The sequence below is a fragment of the Centruroides vittatus genome, unplaced genomic scaffold (assembly GCF_030686945.1).
Source record: "Centruroides vittatus isolate TY-2023 unplaced genomic scaffold, ASM3068694v2 contig_3125, whole genome shotgun sequence".
NCBI lineage: Eukaryota > Metazoa > Arthropoda > Arachnida > Scorpiones > Buthidae > Centruroides > Centruroides vittatus.
This window is the reverse complement of record NW_027122014.1, coordinates 425,155-446,366: the sequence shown is the minus strand read 5'-3', so window position 1 is coordinate 446,366 and position 21,212 is coordinate 425,155. Positions and strand designations below refer to the sequence as shown.

Below are 21,212 nucleotides of genomic sequence, written 5' to 3'. Positions count from 1 at the left end.
GTTTGAGATATATAATAAGCTACATTTAATGTAAAAAATTATTAAGTTTATAAATCTGGTTAAATCCCTCTGCAAGCATTCAAAATACTTGATTGTAACTTTAATATCATCCAATTGTTAGCAATAAAATAGAAAAATCTAATAGCAACCTGTATAAATATATTTCATCTAGTTGATAAGTTTGTGTGTAGGCCTAAAGCTCAATACTATTTTAACCCATTCATAAGTACTGTACAGTACTACCTACAATCTGAAAGCAGTTTTCTTCTGAATAAGAATATATTCTTTTTCATAGTCCCTTTTAAACCTAAAAATAATCATGTAACTAATGATAAGGTACAGTAAACATCTTTCAGCAGGATATAGTTTGGTTTCCTCGTGATGTCAGTCAGAACACATGTCGAGATCCTCATGATATTCAATACACACCTTTCCTCAACATGTGGTTAGCGCTATGAAATCCCAGCTGCACATTTGCTGTACAGAATATTAATGAAGAAATAAACCTGGTTGTATCAATATTTGTGTTCATGTAATTTTAATGGTGCGAAAATTATCGGATCCAAATATATTAATGATATATATAATTAGTTTTTCTTTAAAAAACTAATTAAAAAAGACAATTTATTCCTTTATTTATAATTTAGCTTATCATTATTATCTGTTCGAAATAAAAACAATATTTTATGAGAACACTTAATTACAACTTTATTTAATATGCAAATTTTCTGTTGAATTAATATAATTATAAATAAATATAAGTTTTAATTAGGATATTAAACTAGTTAACTATAATTTTCTTCTTCCTGCTAAAAGAAACAAATAATCTCTACATTTCACTTGTAAATATGTACAATAATTATAAATAATTTGCTTTATGTAATTTGTTAACATTTTAAAATAATGTAGTTACTTGAAAGTAATGTTAAATATCCAGCAATTTTTAAAACAATTATGTTGAGCTTTTAAGTTATAAAAAAAAAAAAAATTCAAATCTTATGTAGGATTTATGACAATTTCTTTTAACTATTATGCCTAAAAGTTTAAACAGTTAACATTTTTAATTAAATAATTAGTGAAATTAACATAAACTTCTGGGCTGGATTTAACATGATAATAATTTAATAATGAGATGATTTAACATCTTCAAAATAGAGTTGTTTAAGAAAAAGAGAGAGAGAAGAGATCCTCACGTTCAGCAGGTTCACAGATGTGGACGAAGCTAGTTTTAAACATCCCTAAGTATCAATGAAATCCGATCACACTTTTTATGATATTTGGCTTTTATGATGATTAAGTTCTTAGTTCAAGGAAACGTTTTAAAAAGGAGAAATATCTCTCTTAGTTCATTCCTGATTATGACGGATGATAATTTCTCTAGTCTTAGTAAAATGCGATATGTTTTTAATACTTTCTTAGAAGTCACTACATTATGTAGTTCACAATCAGATCTTTAGTTTATTAAAGCTTATTATATCCAGAGCTACTACTAGTCTGTAATTTATTATAAATATTGAACACTTAATTTTAAAAATGATCTTGTAATTATCGTAATAAATAATGTTTTTAGGCCTATAATTGAAAAGTTTAGAAGAAATAATGATTTTATATAAGTTTTATAAACAGTATGTGACGTGAATATATTAAAAATCAAAATTTCGAAATTTTACATTTTCGCTTTCATCATAAAACCTGGAGGATAAATATTATAACATGATGATGATAATAATAATAATCTCCATCAAATGCATCATTTTAAAGAATAGTTAAAACATGAAAATATATATCTCGATATCAAAAATGAGAGGATGTCTACTTTTTATAAATAATAGCCACTTAATTAAAATTTGATTGAGACGTATTACTGTATCTTTTTCGCACATCCCTGTTTTTCATTAGTCCCTACATTTGTTTTATTAATGAACACTGTTAATACTGATACACGACGATAAAGCAAAAGATACACGAAAAAATACTAAGAGAAAGGTCATTATCATTTACAAAGTCTCTTCTAAACAATATAAACTGAATTAATTCGTTTCCTGTCTGATGAAGCGATACACCTACAGGAAATGTGATATTTCCATTTAATAAAACAATTAAATTCTAATAAATAAAAGAAAACTAACTGTAAAATATATATACACAAAGAAACATTCACGAAAAAAATCAATAATTTTTTTACTAATTAAATTTATTGATGTGAATATTTCTAGGCATAGACTATATATTTTTATTAAAGTTGCGATATTACAGAGAAGTTCAAAAGACTAAGCTAAAGTTATTTTTATTCAGTTTTTAAAAATTTTGTCTCTTGTCACGAATGTCTGTTTTTTTACTAAAAAAAAAGTTAATTGTTAAATAATGAAGCTATTGTGTCACATAAAAAGATTCTGACTTTTTAACCACTCTACACATTACCTTTATCTGTAAAAATTATTTAATTATCTAGCGTTTTCGGCTGTCAAGCACCATCTTCAGATTACGTATAAGAGATACTATAGAACATATAATGGATTACTTAGATTTGAATTCGATCAGAATACACAAATTAGTATATAGAATAAAACATATCGGGACATTGGCTAAATTATTATAAAATAAATATAAAATATACGAATAACATAAGATGAATTTAACGGTTATATAAGAAAATACAAGTACAGTACAGTACAATACAACGATAAATTGACAATGTCGAGTCTCCTTTTAATGCATTTTACACAGTACCATTTATTTACAGCAGGGATCTCAGATTCGATGAGGGCCGTATTAATTATTATTGCCCTAAAGGCCTTTTTTTGCCAGGCCTATGATTTACGTAAACAGAAGTTTTTTTTTCTGTTTTAATCCCAGAAACATTGCGTTTAAGAAAAGAAATCATCACGGGCCGGGTAAGCTTCATAACCGGCCCGCGGGCCGCCATTTTGAGAACGCTGATTTACAGTATATGTTTCCATGGTGAGAAGAAGCATCTTTGTGGTTTAATTAAACGTTCCGTTACTGGTTTTGTTGTGGATTTTAAAAGAATTAAAAACTATTGGCTTTTAATTCTTTAAAAATCTTTGTGGTTGATACAGAAGTTATACATGGTTTAGGCTATATGTTATGTATATATGGCTGACACCTCTGGTTTTTCCTTTTGTTTGGTCTCTACTGTCGTTATATTAAATTCTTACTTCATTGGCTTAATTGGCCCATCAAATTTCTTACTTGCTTAGCCACGCGTAGGCTTAATTAATTAAATTTTTTAGGCCTAATCAAAGTAAAGACAGACGATAATCATACTGCCGATGTCAAAACTTTCATTAAAAATATTACTATTTTATAAGTTTCAATAACTTTTATAATCCCAAAACGATTACTTACATGTTAATGAGTAAAAAACAAGTTAGAAGTAAAGAATAATTACAATATTATACTTACATAAACTTAAAAATTTTCATTTTTCTTGAAAGATTGATTTCTCCATATTTTAAAGAAACATCGTTACCTTGGTAACGGGAGCGATATTTAAACCAATCAGAAAAAAACAGACGATAAACTTTCTATGATCTCGATGTCTGCTTTCGAAAATTACTTAAAATTTTCGCATTTTTAAAAATGAAAATTTAGTTTTCATTTAAGTGTATAATTTTATAAATCTAAATAAAATTTATTAATACATTATTTATTAAATTATTTATGACTAACGATGACAAAAAAAAATTTAATAATCTTTCCCGCCGTTTTTTCGTTTGACTTGCTAGGCCTAGTTTGATATCAAATTTTTAAAATGATATTTGTTTAAACAAATTATTCATTACAATCGCATCTACTTTAACTTTTTAATTATTTATTACACGCTAAAGCCTGCAATTACTGACGAAAATGGTGATATTGGGAAAGTTTGAATGGAAATTTGATAGACTTTTATAGTGAAATGAGTGATTATATAACCAATCCACAATTTTTTAAACGTTTTATTAATCAATAAAATTTAAAAATATCACAGATTCAAAGTTCTCTGTTTTACCATCTTTAATACAATTTAAGTGTTATTTTTGGCGGTAAATAAATTTTAGGAATAAATGCGAAACACAAAGAAAAAAATTAATAAATTGTTGTAGTATTTACTTTACAAACTTATTATTACATCGCTGGTTATAGTAAATACATAAGCTTCACTTTAACAGCACTTTTCGGTAATTGTTTCGATCAATGACGCCAAACTTTTCGATTGGCGGGCCAATTGCGCAAATGCCGTGAATAGACAGGCCACAAAGATTTTGTATATTGTAAATAATATAGGTGTACAATAGGCCTACTTCTATCATTTATAAGGGATGCGACACATTATATACATATTTATTATTTTTTTTAAATGTGTATATTGTCTAAAAAATTAAATTTTTATTCGACTGAATAGCAGTCGAACTAAATTATTCTATTACGTGAAATGCTACCGACAATATCTTAATTAAATGAACATGTCGATATTAGGTTCGTTGGTGTGAATCGGGTAATCATTTTTTTGTTTTTCTTTTCGTGATAAACTAATTGATAAATTCGCATTAGCTAAGTAGAAAAGATTTTGACGTAATTATCTAGAAGAAAAAAGACGAAGTAGGCGGAAAAAATTAAAAATCATACTCGGTAGCAAAAATCAGTAGACCTAAACGGTAATTTTGGATCCTCTTCGCCCGTTTCGCCCACCAACAAGAGCGACACGTGACAGGGAGAACGTGTTTTGCCTGGCAAGTCGAAATCGGGCGAGTAAAAATGCAGGAAAATCGTTCGATTCGCTAAATTGTAGCTTTTCGATTTACTACGGAATAAAAATTAACGAACGGCAGAAAGGTACCGGCAACGCTTTTATTTTTATTAAAGATAAAAAGTATCCTTTCTCACATCTTCTTTTCGTAAGTTATTCCCCATCCAAACCACCGGAACTAAACACCAATTTACTCCCTCTCGTACATTCCGGCGTCTTGTCAGGCAGCCTAACCACAATGGATGACGACAATGAAACTCTGCACGATATCCATCCGAAGAAAGAAATCTGTCCTCCGGAGAAGATTCTTCGCCTGCATACCGCGCGTGGGATCGACAGCTCTAAACCCAATCCTAATGGCCAATAAAAACCAGTTCAAAGACGAACGTCTGGAGAATGACAGCTCATCAAAGACTTCTGTAGCTTGTGGAGCAGTTATAAAAGCCAGACGATCCACCGTTTACGACGTTCCTAAGCACCCACGTGCCAGTAACGCACCCTGAGACTTTGACGTACGACGGCGTTCATTTCCGGCGAGGCGGGGATTGCGTCGTCTACAGAAACACTACCGTTCTCCACTTCATTCGGAGGGAACCACTTTAAATGAAAGTAATCCACTCAATGAGAACAAAAATGATACCTTTCCGCCGAAACGTTCCCCGGGAATGTAATTACATTCGCATTTCTCTACATATTTACCATTCTCCGATTGAATCAAAATCCCCATCTTCTTTATCTAATACTAAACTTTATCATTAAGCAGTTTCGGGCGTAATAATAAGAATATCCGAACCTTTTCCATCCTAAAATTTCTACCAACGTTTAATTACTATCAGCAAAAAAGAAACCGAATTTCGAACAGCCAAGTCAACGTACCAGCTTCTTTCATCTAATCTACTGAAGTGGAAAGATCTTGACATTTCCTCATCAAAACAAATACACGTTATAAATCATCTTATATCACGTATATTTAATACACTTGCATCATTTTCAATTAGTCTTTCGAAACAAGTGTTGGACCGAATTGACACGGAGTTAATAAGTATTGATATTTACAGATAGGCCAAATCAGATAACGGCAAAATGGAGAATTATAACGACTCCTAGATAATAACCGAAGTCATTTATCGTGCCAATTTTTTCTTTTTCTTTTTTTTACCTTGTCGTTTTATATAGTAAAACAGAAGACATCTGCTAGGAATATGGCAATTCATGCAGCAGGTGAATAGCGATGTGACGAGATGAGATGTAAGATAGAGAAACAAATACTAATTCTCACATCCCTACTTGTTTACACAGGTTCGGAACGCAGGAAACAGCAGGATAATTTCCGTTCTCCAGCCCTTTCCTTCCGTTCGCCACACACTACTAATTAACAAGGATAGCTTTCACCTGTCCTGGTGAGACGACAATTATCTGTTGTGTATCCTCCATCCCGTTTCGTATCAGTTCTATTATCTAACCAACTTAAAGAAAAATATGGGAAAACGTTATTTATTATTATTTTTTAATGCCACTTTGTTATTTCATCAAGGATAGTTCAAAGTTCACTCTTTAAGAGTTATTTATTTTCATTAGATTCAAATTAAAAAGAAGCATAAACATTCCGAATTGAAAAAAAAAATATGTACTTAAAATTTCCTTAACCGTCCATCATTCAAAAGTTTCCGTAACCATAAAGACTACTGTCAAAGATCATTAAGAATGTTTTTAGAGTGTGCACGAAAAAAGAAGAAACGTTATCAAAAATATGAATTTGTTATTAAAGTGCATCTTAAATTACAAGCGTTAACAAAGAGCTTTGATGATGACCATAAATTTCCAGAGAAATATTAGAACCGAGCCTATTTAAAAGAAGCATATTGAAAAGTTATATACGATTTTTTAATCTTTTGCTGTAAAAATATGCAGAAATTTCATCATAATATGTTAATAGATATGAAATTTTAATTGGAAGAAAGACTTGCAACAGCTCGAAAATAATAACGAGTCGAAGTTTGTACGCTCTTTAAAATATTTTATTACGTAAATGTCATTAAAAATTCGTTTGAAAAATTACAAAATAGTTTTCTTTGGTAATTAAAAGAAATGTGTAATTGACATTAGAGAGTGCCGCAACTCTTAACTTTTCTCATTCCGAAACCAATTTGGACTGATCATTACCGTATGATAAATAATAATCTCGTAGGAGATTAATTATTTTGTTTAATCTTTGGGTTTTCCATTAACCGACTTTAGCGAGTCTACGGATATTTATTAAAGCTATTTCGGGATGGCAATTCCAATAACAAGGTGAAAAGGTAATTAAACACGGTTTACTCTATATGAGGAAAAAAAACCCCACTTTGCTTCTACACGCCGTTCATACATGAATAACTCGCTCATTTGTAACTTGGATGACCTCCAAGCATAAATAGCAGAATGCCAATTAGGCACTTGTGTACATATCGAAAATTGGCACAATGTCATTAAAATGTTACACGATGTCTACTCCTCCTTATTGGCTACACTCGTCCATGATTAAAGCTAAGGGCGTATTCTGGTCATCGTACTTGATTGGTTATTTTTCTGGTAGAGATTGACGCAACATTTCCTGACGGTAACGATCCACGTGACAACTTTGATTTACACTCCATCAAATAAGGTGAGATACGAGCGACACGTCGAGCAAACAACTTACGTTATACAACCCTCTAATACGTCTCTCGGGATTCTTCTTAATGCAGATACGCCCCTGGCTAGCAACATCGCCTTTAATAAAACAAAGAAATAAAGTAGCGACATAAGTCCCATGAATTTGCGTCAGCGTTTAAATTTAGATAAACTACGTTCGATTCGAAACGTAAATCTCTGTGATTGAGGCATCATTCCCAAAGAGTTATTATAGCTATTTTATCTGTTCAGTTCATTATTTACTTGGCAGGAACAGGTTATCTTCTTTAAGATTCACCGTTTACCATACTAGGTTCTTTTTCTCGGGGACACCATAAACTTACTTTTAAGTTTGGATAGATACGTGGCATCATACTTAATATCGAAAAATATATTATAAACACGATGCAAATTTTTAATATTCATCGATGTTAAGACAAATTAACGAGAGTGATGCGAATTCAAATTTCCGTGACAAGATTTAGCACCTGTAACGTGTAAAGGAGTGGTTGTAAATTAATCAGACACGTGACGCCATTTTTTTTGGGCGCAAAGGCAGCAGATGAAAAATGCAAAATGTATACCACCTGTTAGAATCGATGTCGGATAATATAACGGTATATTTACAGGCAAGAAAAAACAAAGCGAAGAAAAATTTCCTTGGGAATTACCATTGGAAACTAAGGAAAAGATAAACACGTGTCGTTAGATTAAGAAGTCCTTATCTCAAAACATTTACCAATCAAAGTACATCTCGTGTCACATTTTGCACCTGGAAGGACCACACCCACGCCTTATAGTTTGTACCACCTGCACTCCCCATTCAGTGCATCTGCCTTGGAGATTTGTCTGACAAAATCCTATTTTATACGGTTAAACGAGTTGAAAATCAATTTCTGGGGAGCAATTTTAATCGATTTTAAAAGAATATATTTATTAAGGATTATTGTAAGAAAGAGCGACAAGTGGCAGAAGCAAGAAGTTCAAATAGTAAAGTCGTAAATTAACTTAGTTAATAGATCGGTGATAGCAGAAGACACGCGAACCTATAATTTTCTAACCCAACATGCCTGTTAGCGGTAAGTAGACTTCTTAGCTGACGCTAATAGTGATAACAACTGACATAAACATAGCTTAGTTACAATTTCCGCATTAGCTTCAGGTATGGCCGTCAGTGAATGTTTATTCGGGTTGGCACCGACACAAAAGTGACTCAGCCATTCGAAAAATACAATTTTAAATTAGACACCTATATCTTGGACCAGCTACGTGCGGTGTGATTTGCTGGGTAATTGGCATCCGACTGGATTCCTCGGGCCTGTCGATGACAGTCTGGTTGGTGTCCCGCGGTGATGGGCAGATTGGGACAGCTACCTCTGTCCATTGTCGCTGGATGCAGCCGGATATAGACTAACGAGTTTTTGCTAATGGACGGATTCGTGTGCCGATGACAGCTTCGTGTCCAGCTATTGTCGTCTAAGACTGGAAATGTCACCGGAGTGGCCAGGTTTTGTTGCCAGACAATCACAGTTAGATAACAGCTGTTTCTTCTATTTTTCTAAGCGAATCGGCCTTATTGCCCACACAATTCCATCTTTCACAAATGAGAACTTTAACTTTCACCAAAACATACCAAAAACTGGTGCATCGGATTTGCGTTAACGATACGGGTCGTTAGGGTTCTCCTTAATTTTAAGTGGCACGGAATTGAGGTATTCGATGGAGCCGGCCTAAATAAAATCCTAAAAACGCCTATCGTCCATTTCGTAATATATGTAAAAAAACATTCAACTTCATTAAGTACTCCAGGGATTGCATCCCGAAATCAGTCAGCTGTGGAATTAGAGGGAGACGCCTCCATGAATTCGAATGAATTATTAAGAACAACAATATCGTTCGCGTGGAGCGTAGGGAGAGAAAGTATCCCTAGATATTTACTAGCGTATTATGCAGTTTCGCAGATGACAACTTGACATATGTAAATTAAGTTTCGGTTATTACACTTTAGCTTTTAAAATATAGCCATCGATCGTGGTTTAATGTCTCCCGCATTAAAACTTTTACCGGCACACTAGAAAAAAAATCACACTTGAAAATCATACTAGGTGTATTTTTTGGTAAATCCACAATGTCCCGAAGCGATGAATTCGAAGAACTTTCCATCCCACTTGATGAATTATTTGTCCTTTGTCTCGAAGAATCAGAGAATTAAAGGACAACGATTGTATAGGGCAACACTATTAGCCTATCAGTCAGAAAGAGGGACAGGCCCTACCGACCAGGGAGGTTTCGTGATCTTATCGCTTTGCTTGCTGGGTGTCAGAATTGCACGTGCAGATTAACCCCAACATGTACAACAAGATAAAGATAATGCCTCGGGGTTGGCTTTACACCCACACCGTCACGTGACACGAAGAAAGTGTTCTTTTGTCTTGCTGGATTCTGAAGTGGTCACTTCAACAATAGCCAGTAGGTGGGGCATTTGCTTCCAGCGACATCTGTTGGCTGAATTACTAGTGGCTTCTTTTCAAGATTTGTGAGAAGGAATTCCAAATTAAAACTCCTAAAACTACTTAATCTTTCGCGTTTAAACATAACAATAATTCTCTTAACGCACGTATATATATATATTATAATTTATGAACTAGTGAAGAAAACGAGTAACACCATTCTGGAAGAAAGAGAAGAACGAAATACTGCGCATAATTTTTCTTTCCGAATTTAATTACGAATGTTAATTCGGTCAACAGATGCAAACATTAAGCAATTATCATCGAACATTTGCTCATGTCATACAATAGCGGAGGTAAAGCGATGTACCTTATGAATTGCGTAAAAAAAAATATGGCCGTGCCAACAATAGTTCAGACGTTTGGAAAGACTAATGACTACTTACAACTGTCTTAGTTTGCTATGTGTGAGAGTAACCTCGATCAGGGCGTGTCTTTGTTCCATCCCTGTGGATGGCACTGCATCATTAATCTTGTCACCAGAATGAATGTACCTAGAGGTTTGGTTCCGGGAAACTAGGGTTAAAGCGTTTGTGTTAAAGAAGATAGACAGCTGTTGGTCCAACTAAGTTTACGAGCCACACAATTTTCCGAATCGATAATCTTTCTGTACATTCCTAATCCTTTTACACCGATTGTTTTTTGAGACGGATAGCTTCTTTTTATTACATAAAATGACAGTATTTTCCGCCATTTTTTGTTTCGAAATGTAACTATTGCACACCAAAACAATGGGTCTAAAAGATTTCCAACACCATGATATTGCTCGGAATGTGGATTTAGAAACAACAGGTAATTTTAGTAGCAAACTGCATTTCGTTAGGAATAGAATCAAAAGTTCTTATGCTTTTTTTAAAGCAGAGAACGATCTTTTTTTTCAATCATCAATCTCGGGACTGTCTCGAGTCTGTAGACAGCGTGGCGGGCCTCGTCTCCCGCCGGGATACTTAATGAAACGTCTTGCCTCGGGCATACAGCATTGGAACGTAAAGCACGCTATGAAGAAGTCTCCACCAATCAGACGGACAGACGGTGCAACATGCATACCATGTTACCTGTCCTGCCAGACCAGGGTCAAATATTTTACTGGACTCTGCTTTCTTCTTCCTGAGGAACGGCGACATTGTTAGCTCCCTCATACTCCGAGTCGTCATTACACGACACGCTCGTCTGGAGTTTTGCAACTTAAAAATTCCTGGCGTGTTTCGCTCCACCCTTTGTCTTGTTTAAGTACAGATTTACTCACTCCGCATCACTTTAAAAATGCATTTTTCCTCCCTAACGTTCCCTCATTAAATAACGTCCTCATTGCGATGGAAGCAAATTTTGTCCCTTTTTTTTGTTGTTTTTGCAACCATCTCGATCAATCGGGTCGCAAATCGCCTTAATCATTTTAAATTTACCCGAAGCGTTTCCTAAATTCGATTTAAATCCACCCAGCACCGCATATTAATACAAGTGTGGTGCAGACCGCCAATTTCCGATAGAACGTCACAATGGTTGCGGCTATATTGTGGTCATTTATCACCGACATAACGCACTTTATTATACTTCCTTTTCATTAAACATGATTTACTAGATATAGAAGGCTTCGTCTTCTGATGAATGAGACCAACGACGCACCAGCACCCCGCAGATCCGCGTATTAGACGGACATTGTAATTAAATAACTAGCAAAGTCGAACACGTGCCGAGACGTATATTTACAATCGGGTGTTTTGATTAAAATCCTGACGTCATTCGATATATATGACAATGTTTTATCCACGCTTCCAAGGCCGAATGTGTCCCTTCTTGGAAATGGAAAAATCATATTAAAAATCGTTAGAGGGGACGGGTCGAACCACCGTTGCTACTTCTAGTCGAAAATGCTTCTTCTTTTTTAAGGAACCGAAGTTTTTAAAGGGCGGATTACTTTTAATCGCCAGAAGAGAACATCTAAAAATGGAAATATTTTTCGGGATTGTGAACAGAATGCCTCCTCCGACGCTTTAATGTCGAAGACGTAATTGCCAGGCATCTCCCGACCGATCATCAATTTCCAACAGCACTCCGCCCGCTGTCACTTTCACCTGGTCGCCGTGCTTCGTGACAAGACACGTGTAGTGTCTGATAACTTCCTGATGGATTACTCGGGTGACATATTTCTCTAAGTGTAAAAACGGTGCAGGTGCCTTTCTCGATTGACAATTTTTCCCCCAAATGCCAAACAAAAACAATACAAGCCTTTAGCTGTGGACGTTCTTATGGAGCAGACGGGGCTTATCGGCGCGATGAGTAAATAGCCCGGTGTCCTTTTGGTCTCAATGAAGGCCTCGTAGGCGAGTCACGCGTACCACCAGCTGCCGTTACACTTCGGATTGACAGTTAGACAAAAGATATATAAGTCGCGACTTTACCAGGCAAGTCTGAAAGAACGGAAATTGAAATTTTTCCTATTTTCTCCTTCCTGTACAGATGTTTGCCTAGGAAATGTAATAGTTTAATTACTACATACGCAATCGTCTTTTCTAAAATCGCTACTATAACTATTTACGATTTTCACTACTATAAACACCTTACACCGAATTTGAAGAGACTCCGCCCAAAGATGTGAACTTCCTAAGAGAGGTTCTCCCAGGACCATCGGCTCATAAACAGTCGGGGGTCTTCGTGTCTAATCTCGTGACCATCAAAAAATTTCGGACGTCATCTAATGTTTACATTAAATTATTTAACGGGAGAAATAATAATAATTCGACACGTGAGAAAGATGGCTCCATCTAAATTGAATCTGAACCGATAGTTTTAACGGATTATAAGAAAATTCACCAGTAAATGCATACAAAACTTAATACCAGTCTGTGCCCAGATGTTTTTGTTAAGAAATTGACTCCAATCTAAATACAACTAAAATATTAAGTACTGTATTTAAATGTACTCTTGTATTTAATAATTTTCACAGCATTATAATTTTTCTTCTTCCTAAAAAGGTTTATGTTTCACTTATTAAGAAATTGAATATCCGACGGAATAAAATAAATGTCAATACTTTAACCTTTCACCTCGCTTCGTTATAAATTGTCGGCCAATTTCATTTTATTCTACTGCTAATTCGAAGAGACTGGAACGAATTTATACTTAATGAATTTTAAGAAATTAGCTATTTTATAATTTAAAATATGAAATGATAAATTAGTAATATTTCCGAATGATCTATTTACTCCATTTTGTTTTTAGTCATGAAACGTATTTAAATAATAAAACTCTTAGATTCATGTCAATTTCCCGTTCTTACTGTTTAAATAAGTAAAACAAATTATATATAAATTTCACGAAATAATGCAATTTGAATAGTTTAAAATGAGGTTGAATTACATCATTTATTATATTTTAAATTTAATTATTTTTATTTGTCATTTATTAACATAAATGATGAAAATATACAATAATGTATAGCGAAATAATATATTCAACTAAACAAAATTCAATTTTAATCGTTAAACAAGCCAGTATATACAGTATAAGACTGTATATATATATAAAATTTTCATTAATTAATAAAGAATAAATGAATTTTTAGATAATTTAAAAGAATCTTTTGTAATTTTTTTAAATAATTTTTATAATAAAGAACGTTATTGAAAGAAAATCGATATATAGATAACTCTGTCGTAAATCTAATTACATTGCAATTAATTTTAAAAAATTAGTTCTTTATTTAACGATGATAGTGCTGTCTCCTGGACAATAGTTGTACTTGAATGATATAACTGCACTTATTTAATTCATAAAATTCGATCAACGTTTCTAAAATGAGACATATTTTTGGTAGATATAGGATTACATAAAAACAGTGTAAAGTAACACAAAAATGGTACTTTGGACAATTAAAATCTTAAATATGAATCCGGATTTTCATTGACTTTTATTAAAAACACATGTTGGACTTAATTTTTAGGTCAATACGCAGTGAAAGTTAATGATTTTTCTTTTTTTTTACTATGAATTTTGGAATAATACTGTAAAATATGTTACATTTTTCGTACATTGTTACTAGTCTTAACAAGACATTGGTCTAATAGTAATTTTTTAAAGTGGAATCAATGAATCACACCAAGTCTAATTCCTATATTTACAAAAAAGGCAGGTGCAACGTAAAGAAACATTGTGGATATACGATGATGATAATTGATGTTTCTTACTTGCAGTAGAAGTTGATGTTTAGCAATAGTGATATACAGAGTCTTTCTAAAAAAATAAATATACTGTTAGTAAATTATTATTATTATTATTATATATGCAAATACATTAACTAGACTAGCAATAATGTATAAATTATAGGAAATTTTCATTAAATAATTAAATTATTCATTTTTACAGTAAGTTGTTTTTCTTTAGAAATTTCAATGTATTTTAAAATAGATGTAATCAGAATTTTTCTTTTGAATCAATCTACAAATAAAGAAAATTTTAAAATAAATTAAAAGTCACCTCTCTTCCAGTCATAAAAATTATATTTATCGCTTAATATTACAGGATTTTTACTGACAAAAAATTTCAATTCAATACATTTAATAATTGAAAGGAAAAATATGACTAATGAATTATTGCACTTGTTTCAAATATATTTTTAACGGTATTAATGATATTTCTTTTACAATTAATATAATGGAATTAGTATTTATTCAAAATGTCATAAATTAATTTAATATTTTAGTAAACAACTGTTTGGAATTTGTTTAAACCTTCTCCAAATCTATTTAATTATTACAAGTTAATGGATTCGCTTCTATTTTGACTTAATCTTTATTATCTAAAGCGTTTGGACTTAAAATATTGAATCAACTATCCCATGCTGTTTATTTGAAATTTATAGTTTTAGTTTATTATATCAGGTTATGTTAATTTCAAATAAAAAGAAGTGAACGTCAGTTACATGTTCAAGATAACTAATAGTTTATTTCTGTGATCACTGTTAGCCAAACAATGGATTATAAAATGTTAAGAGACTATGCAGAGTGATCCAAAACTTACCTATCAAGATTAATGTTTTGTAGGACAACATATACAGATTTTAATCAAATATCATTCAAATGTCAATTTGGAGTTATTTACATTATAATGATGTATTCAGTACACTTGAATCTAAACTTCAAAGATCTTTGCATTATGGAAGAGACTGGCATGTATATTCACCAGATCCAAATCTTTCTGGCTTCTATTTTATAGATATTTCAAGGATAATGTACTGTACATAAACCAATCCAAAGACTTTGAACATAGTTCAAGTCAAAATATAAAATCTTCACTATTCCAAGGGATGCTCTTTAAAGTGTGATGTCATCAAACTTTGGGATAAGATTACATTGAAAACATAATGAACTTACTAATATAAATGGCTTAAATGAATTGGCATTTGAATGATATTTGAGTAAAATCTGCAAATCTTGTCATTCAGTTGCAGGAAAACATTAAACTTGATTGATAGATTATAAGGCAACTATATAATTATATAAACAATTTTCTCAGTACTAAACTAATTTTTTATTTTTTTAAAATTGAGTTTAGTTAGAAACATTTTCTCTTACGTAAATCAAATATTACAATTGCAAATTATCCCAATTTTCATTTTTATATTTTACTCCTATTTTTTAAATTGCTATACTACTGTAAGTTTTGAACTGATCATACCGTATCAACAGAACATTATACAGTAATAAAATATTTATAGCTTTTGAATTTTGTTAATTTACAAAATATTAATATTGTTTCAAACTATTACAATGGAGGAAAAGGAAACTTTTTAAATGTAAAAACTACAGGATTTTATCGCATACATGCTTTATTGATTGTTATTTGTTACTTAAGTTATTCTTAATGATCAACTGATATTTTTCTCTAATATCAACTTAAAATAAGCAACACTAAAATTATAAATATTACAATAAAATCTGTCCTTCAAAAATCAATTCAAATGTGAAAAATAGACCAATTATATTAATAACTTATCACCATCAGATTGTAAACATAATCTTATGTTTGTTTTAATTTTGAAATATTTAAAATTTTATTTAAAAAAAAAATTCAACTTTTGTATTTATTCTATCAAACATTAAAAAATATATAATGCATATTTCATTAGTGATATAAAATATTCTCTAATCATATCTGGCAGATGTACTCAAACAAGAATTATTGTATTGCATTTCATCTGTATCTGTCAGTTGGCTCCATACCTCCTTTGAATTCCTAATGCAGTTTGAGAATGAATGAAACACCTTTCTCATGTTGCATAATAGAAGATTAAACATAGTTACATAACTTCAAAGAAATAAAATAAACAGATGAAAACTGATTTGGAGAATAAAATTTACAGTTATCCTGCAGAAATGAAGAAAGTTACTGCAATAGTCTTTTGAAATATGGAACTTCTTATGGATGTAAGAACAAATAAAGAAACATTATCAAACAAAACCTGTATGACAAAACTAACAAAAATTCATGCTGATTTGTAATGTTCAGCAACATAAAATATATAAAAGAATTTACCCCATTATCACTTACACATGAGCCATAAAAAATCACCATAAATTTGGATAGTGTTGCCAGTTATCTTAAGGATGCGCACACAGTTGTTTGGCCTGACAAGGCTCAGACCAGTGTGAAAAATCCAGATGCAACATTAAAAACATGTTTAACAAATGACATTCTTGGTGGATACAAGATGGTCTGGTCTAATCAGGTTTCTTGATCAAGAATTCTTATCTAGCATATCATAAAAATAGATGACACACAACAAATATTGTGTATGTCTATAGCAACTTGCCCATGGCACATGACCAACAATAAAAACTATATTTCATATTATATATATATAAAAGTGATTATTTGAAAAAGCTTATGAACCAAAGATATCTAAAAGTTAAATTATTTTCATTCACCTTTCTAACATGTTTGGCTTTAAATAACAGACTTTTAAGCCATATTATAATCAATATTTTGCTATCTTAACAACTTGTATTAATATCGAAACTCTTTTATTATACTGAAACTCTAAAAATAAACAGCGAGTTCCAAATTTATACATTCTTTTATTCTTAGAAAATTAATAGATGGCATTTGTTTCAAGCATGCGGATTCAGTTGAAATGTGCCATACTCAACTGTAAAGTCAACAAATATAATCTTTATAAATGACAAGAAAAAGATCATTTTAATAATTTAATAACAAATTTAAATTCTGCAAGCACACTCAAGCTTTTCGTATTTTATCAGATATGCTGACAAGGAGAAGAAAATGAAACTGGTTGAACATTTTCTATTTACAAGGGGGAACTATTTTAAATTGATTTATTTCACTACTTTTGTTCATGTAATTTGTAAATATCAGTTGCATCATTAGATGCAAAGACATAAAAATATGTTCCTAAGAGTAATTGAGTTCTAGTTTCACTTCCACTGAAACATTTTATTCAATTTATGAACAATGCTTGTACACGTTTTAAGTAATAATGCTTTTTATTCTAATTTAAAAATTAGTCAAATATTAATAAGTAAACAACACTAATTATTATTATTTAATAAAATAGCACACTTACTAAGTCATTTTTGTTCAAAATGACATAAGTATTTAAATTTTTAAAAAATATTTTTTTCTTTCTTTTTTGATTTAATATAAATCAGATATAAAAAGACTTTGCTATACAAAGAGTAATATTTCATTTACATTAATTATTAATAATTAAACAATAATAAAAATACAAGATTAACTTCATAATAATAAACCTTATATTAGGATTTTCAGTATTTTCTGTAAATCTATTAACAGAATAAATTAAATTAAATAATAAAAATATAGAATAATCAAATTTTAGTCTCAAACTGTTGCAATTTGCAAAAGTTTCTTTATAAGTTGCAAACAATTAGAAATTTAAAGTAATCCACTTGAGCTATGCTTCAAAACAAAAATCTATAAGTATGCTGTAACATGCATCTCAATACATGCCTGGAAACATCACTCCAATCAAAATGTGTAGGTAATAAATTTAAGTACACCAAGCATTGACATATAATCATTACTTTGCAGGCTCTCTTTTCACAGTATACAAGTTGACAACTTGTCTAGGCATTGGTGTGATATACAAAATAAAGGTCTTGTGGAATGCTAGCTCATGCTTCTTAAAGTACTGTCTTTAGTCAAGCTTTTTTTTGGGGTTTGTGTTTTCACACCACCTTCTTAAAGACATGCCATAGGTCATTGATTGGATTCTGAGTGTAAGTTTGGGACTCACTCCTTGGACCTGATTTTGACAAAACCACTTAGTGACGGAACTTGCAGTATGCAGATGGCAAGATTTTGTTGGAAGATCATCTCCTTACAAACACACCGAAGGCAGGAAATGCTAGTGAAAAATTGGCTGATAGCACTGTGTATTGACAGTCATTGTACAAAAGTAAATCATCAATGCCAGAATACTCAAAATATCCCCTACAATTGCACCATTGCTGAAAACTTGACTTCTTGCTTTACACCATTTTGGAACCTGATGACTCTGGCCAATATTTCTGTACAGACTGGAAAGAGTGATTTGACAAACCAAATTACTCCACCATTGACTTTTTATTCAAGACAGGTGGTCATGGTCCATGCAAATTGCTTCCTGCACATAATTGACATTAACAAATTAACATTCATACAAGAGAACCATAGTCTTGTTTTGCTGGAAGTTCATTGAGAAACAGGATGATCTATGCATTTGTTCTACAAATGGTATAACTCAATGTAAAATACTGTCTTCCTTGACAATAGTTATGAATGGTCTACCAGGCATGATGGAACCAGTTTCCTAGTAGTGTGTGAGGAATGCTCTGACAGTAGATTTGTTCAAACAATTCCCAAGAAATCAGCTGCATAGCCATTCCACTGCATCATTTCTGGAGAATCTTCTCACAAACCAACAATCCTAACATGTTTATTATTATTTTTCTGAATTCTAAACAACATGGAGACAGCACCCTATTCTATATTGCCCTTTGTTTACATATTGGTGACTGTGCAAATTATAAAGTAGTAAAAAAATTTACATATCAGCTGAGTAATGGCTGTGAATGCAGAGTGCACCTAAGTTTATTACTTCCATAAATTTTTCGCATTCATATTATTGTATGTAATCCAATTGCAAAGGGCCAGTAAAACTGAAATGCATTTTGGAAAGTGTTAAATACACTGAAAATAAAATAAGCCTAGTCCATTAGTTCTAGTAACTATGTTTTTTGTAAATTAATACCTCCATATTTTGAGGAGAATGATGCTTTCAATGCATCAAGTAATTATGTATTCATGCATCAAATACAGTACTTTGCTTATTAAAAAGCTTCATTACAAATTGCAGTTTTGTTTTTCTTTACAACAACTGTGTATAGAATGTGCTTAATTTATTTTTTACAAAAGGCAATGCCATTTGGCATGAAAAATCTTCCCAAAAATAAAATACCACCACAAATACCATCAATAACTAGAATAATGTCCATAACTTCTAAAATTCTGTATCTACATATTCTACATTAATAAAAAATTTACTTGTCTACAAAATAGCTTTTCTACTGAAACCCTATATTTCACACTAATGAGATTTCAGCATGGAAAGTTATTTCTTCATAATAATCATTGACCTCTATCTTTAAAATTTAATTAAATGTAACAAATTAACTTAATGAAGCTCTGTTTCAACTAACACTTTATTACTTTTTAACCAACCTTATTTTCCTTTATATGATGGTGTCACATAAATCATGACAGACTAAGCCGAATCCAGTTTGGCCAGGTTGGAAATGTACATAATCATTTATAGTCCTAATTTAATGCCATTGGACTATTAACTTTTTGTTAAATTGAGAAGCATTTATGAGAAGTTTGAAGACAGTAACTTGCTTGTAATTGTAATGAAAGAAATACTGGCTGAGGAATTTGGGTTTCAAGTTTTACTACACAGATATACAAGTACACATTCTAACTCGAAAGTTAATAATTTTGAGTTTGAAAGGAAATTATGTAGACAAAAAACACTTTGTTTCTAAATTATGTGTGTATTTTTGTCTCTGCATATTGTGTGAATTCACCAACAATGATGCTGTTAAATACAGTACATATTGGCTTTATTAAAAATTGTTTGGCAATATCAGCAATATCTTAGGAAGGATCTTTGTAGTGTTAAGATCACTTCTAATGCACTATCCTACAAAATAGGAGAAAACCAATTATTTTTTAAATCATCATAACATCCTTTAATGAAATTTACATTCTATTTCTTTTTAAAAAGATAATTTTTTGACATCATTAACATTATCACTTATATCTGACCAAAAAAAGTCCATTTAACTATTTAACATCTCAGAACTTAATTAAACAGCCAATTTTTCAATTAATCATTTCAATGATTATTATTTTATTAAATCAGAAACTTGTATATATATAACATATTGTATAGTCATAAATTTGTTTTCTGTAATTTTGCAAAATTTAAAATCAATGTTTTTTATATGCAAGATCAATCTAACATCCTAATATTCAATCATCCTAGCATTATATGCATTGTGCTTTTATGAAGGCTGTTGAATATGAAAATGATTTTTTGTCCTAAGTTAAAGATTAGTTGCACTTTTAATTTAACAGTGTAAGCTGGAATGCTTTCTATTCCCTTTAATTCTAATATAAAAAAAACTTTTTAGACGATGGTTTTTAATAATGTCATATTGACATAGCATTTAATAAAACCACCTACGCCTATTGTTTTCTGGACTGAATAGTACTGCAGATGTTATCTTTTTGAATAACTTAATGCCTTTCTAGATAAGTTTTTCTTACTTCCTAATCATAATTTTCTTTCTCTATGATCTATTAAGTGATTTTGTAAACTTCCATTCTGAACTTTAAAATTCATTTTTGGTGTTATTTTCCTGTTTCAATATTTGTTCCACTTTAAGATTTATACGAAATGAAACAACCAACCCATTAACTGAAATACTATGGCAGCAGGATGTATGCAAAGACACAATTCATCTTGTAGATCATAGTTACCTTGTTTTTATTCTCTTTACTTACAAAAGTGGTGTATGTTAATACAGTATATTTAATGTCAGAATAGCAGATCCTAAATATCATATTGATAAAATTATTAAACTATACTGTCCCGAATCACCTTTTTTTAGAGGTATAAATAGTTTGTTCTTTCAGAAAATTGTAATTAATTTAGGGCATGTTAAAATATTGTATGCAAAACTATCTCACAAACTCAAATAATGTTAAGATGTTAAACA

General features: G+C 31.3%; 1 protein-coding gene across 1 annotated transcript in view; it reads right to left on the bottom strand.

The window, feature by feature from the left end:
* Nucleotides 1-13,276: 13,276 nt before the first annotated feature.
* Nucleotides 13,277-21,212, bottom strand: part of LOC136973254 (putative uncharacterized protein DDB_G0274405) — a 51,327-nt gene continuing 43,391 nt past the window's right edge. The window contains exon 18 of the mRNA XM_067267966.1: nucleotides 13,277-14,145. The gene's annotated coding sequence lies outside the window, so the exon portion shown is untranslated. The remainder of the gene's footprint in view (nucleotides 14,146-21,212) is intronic.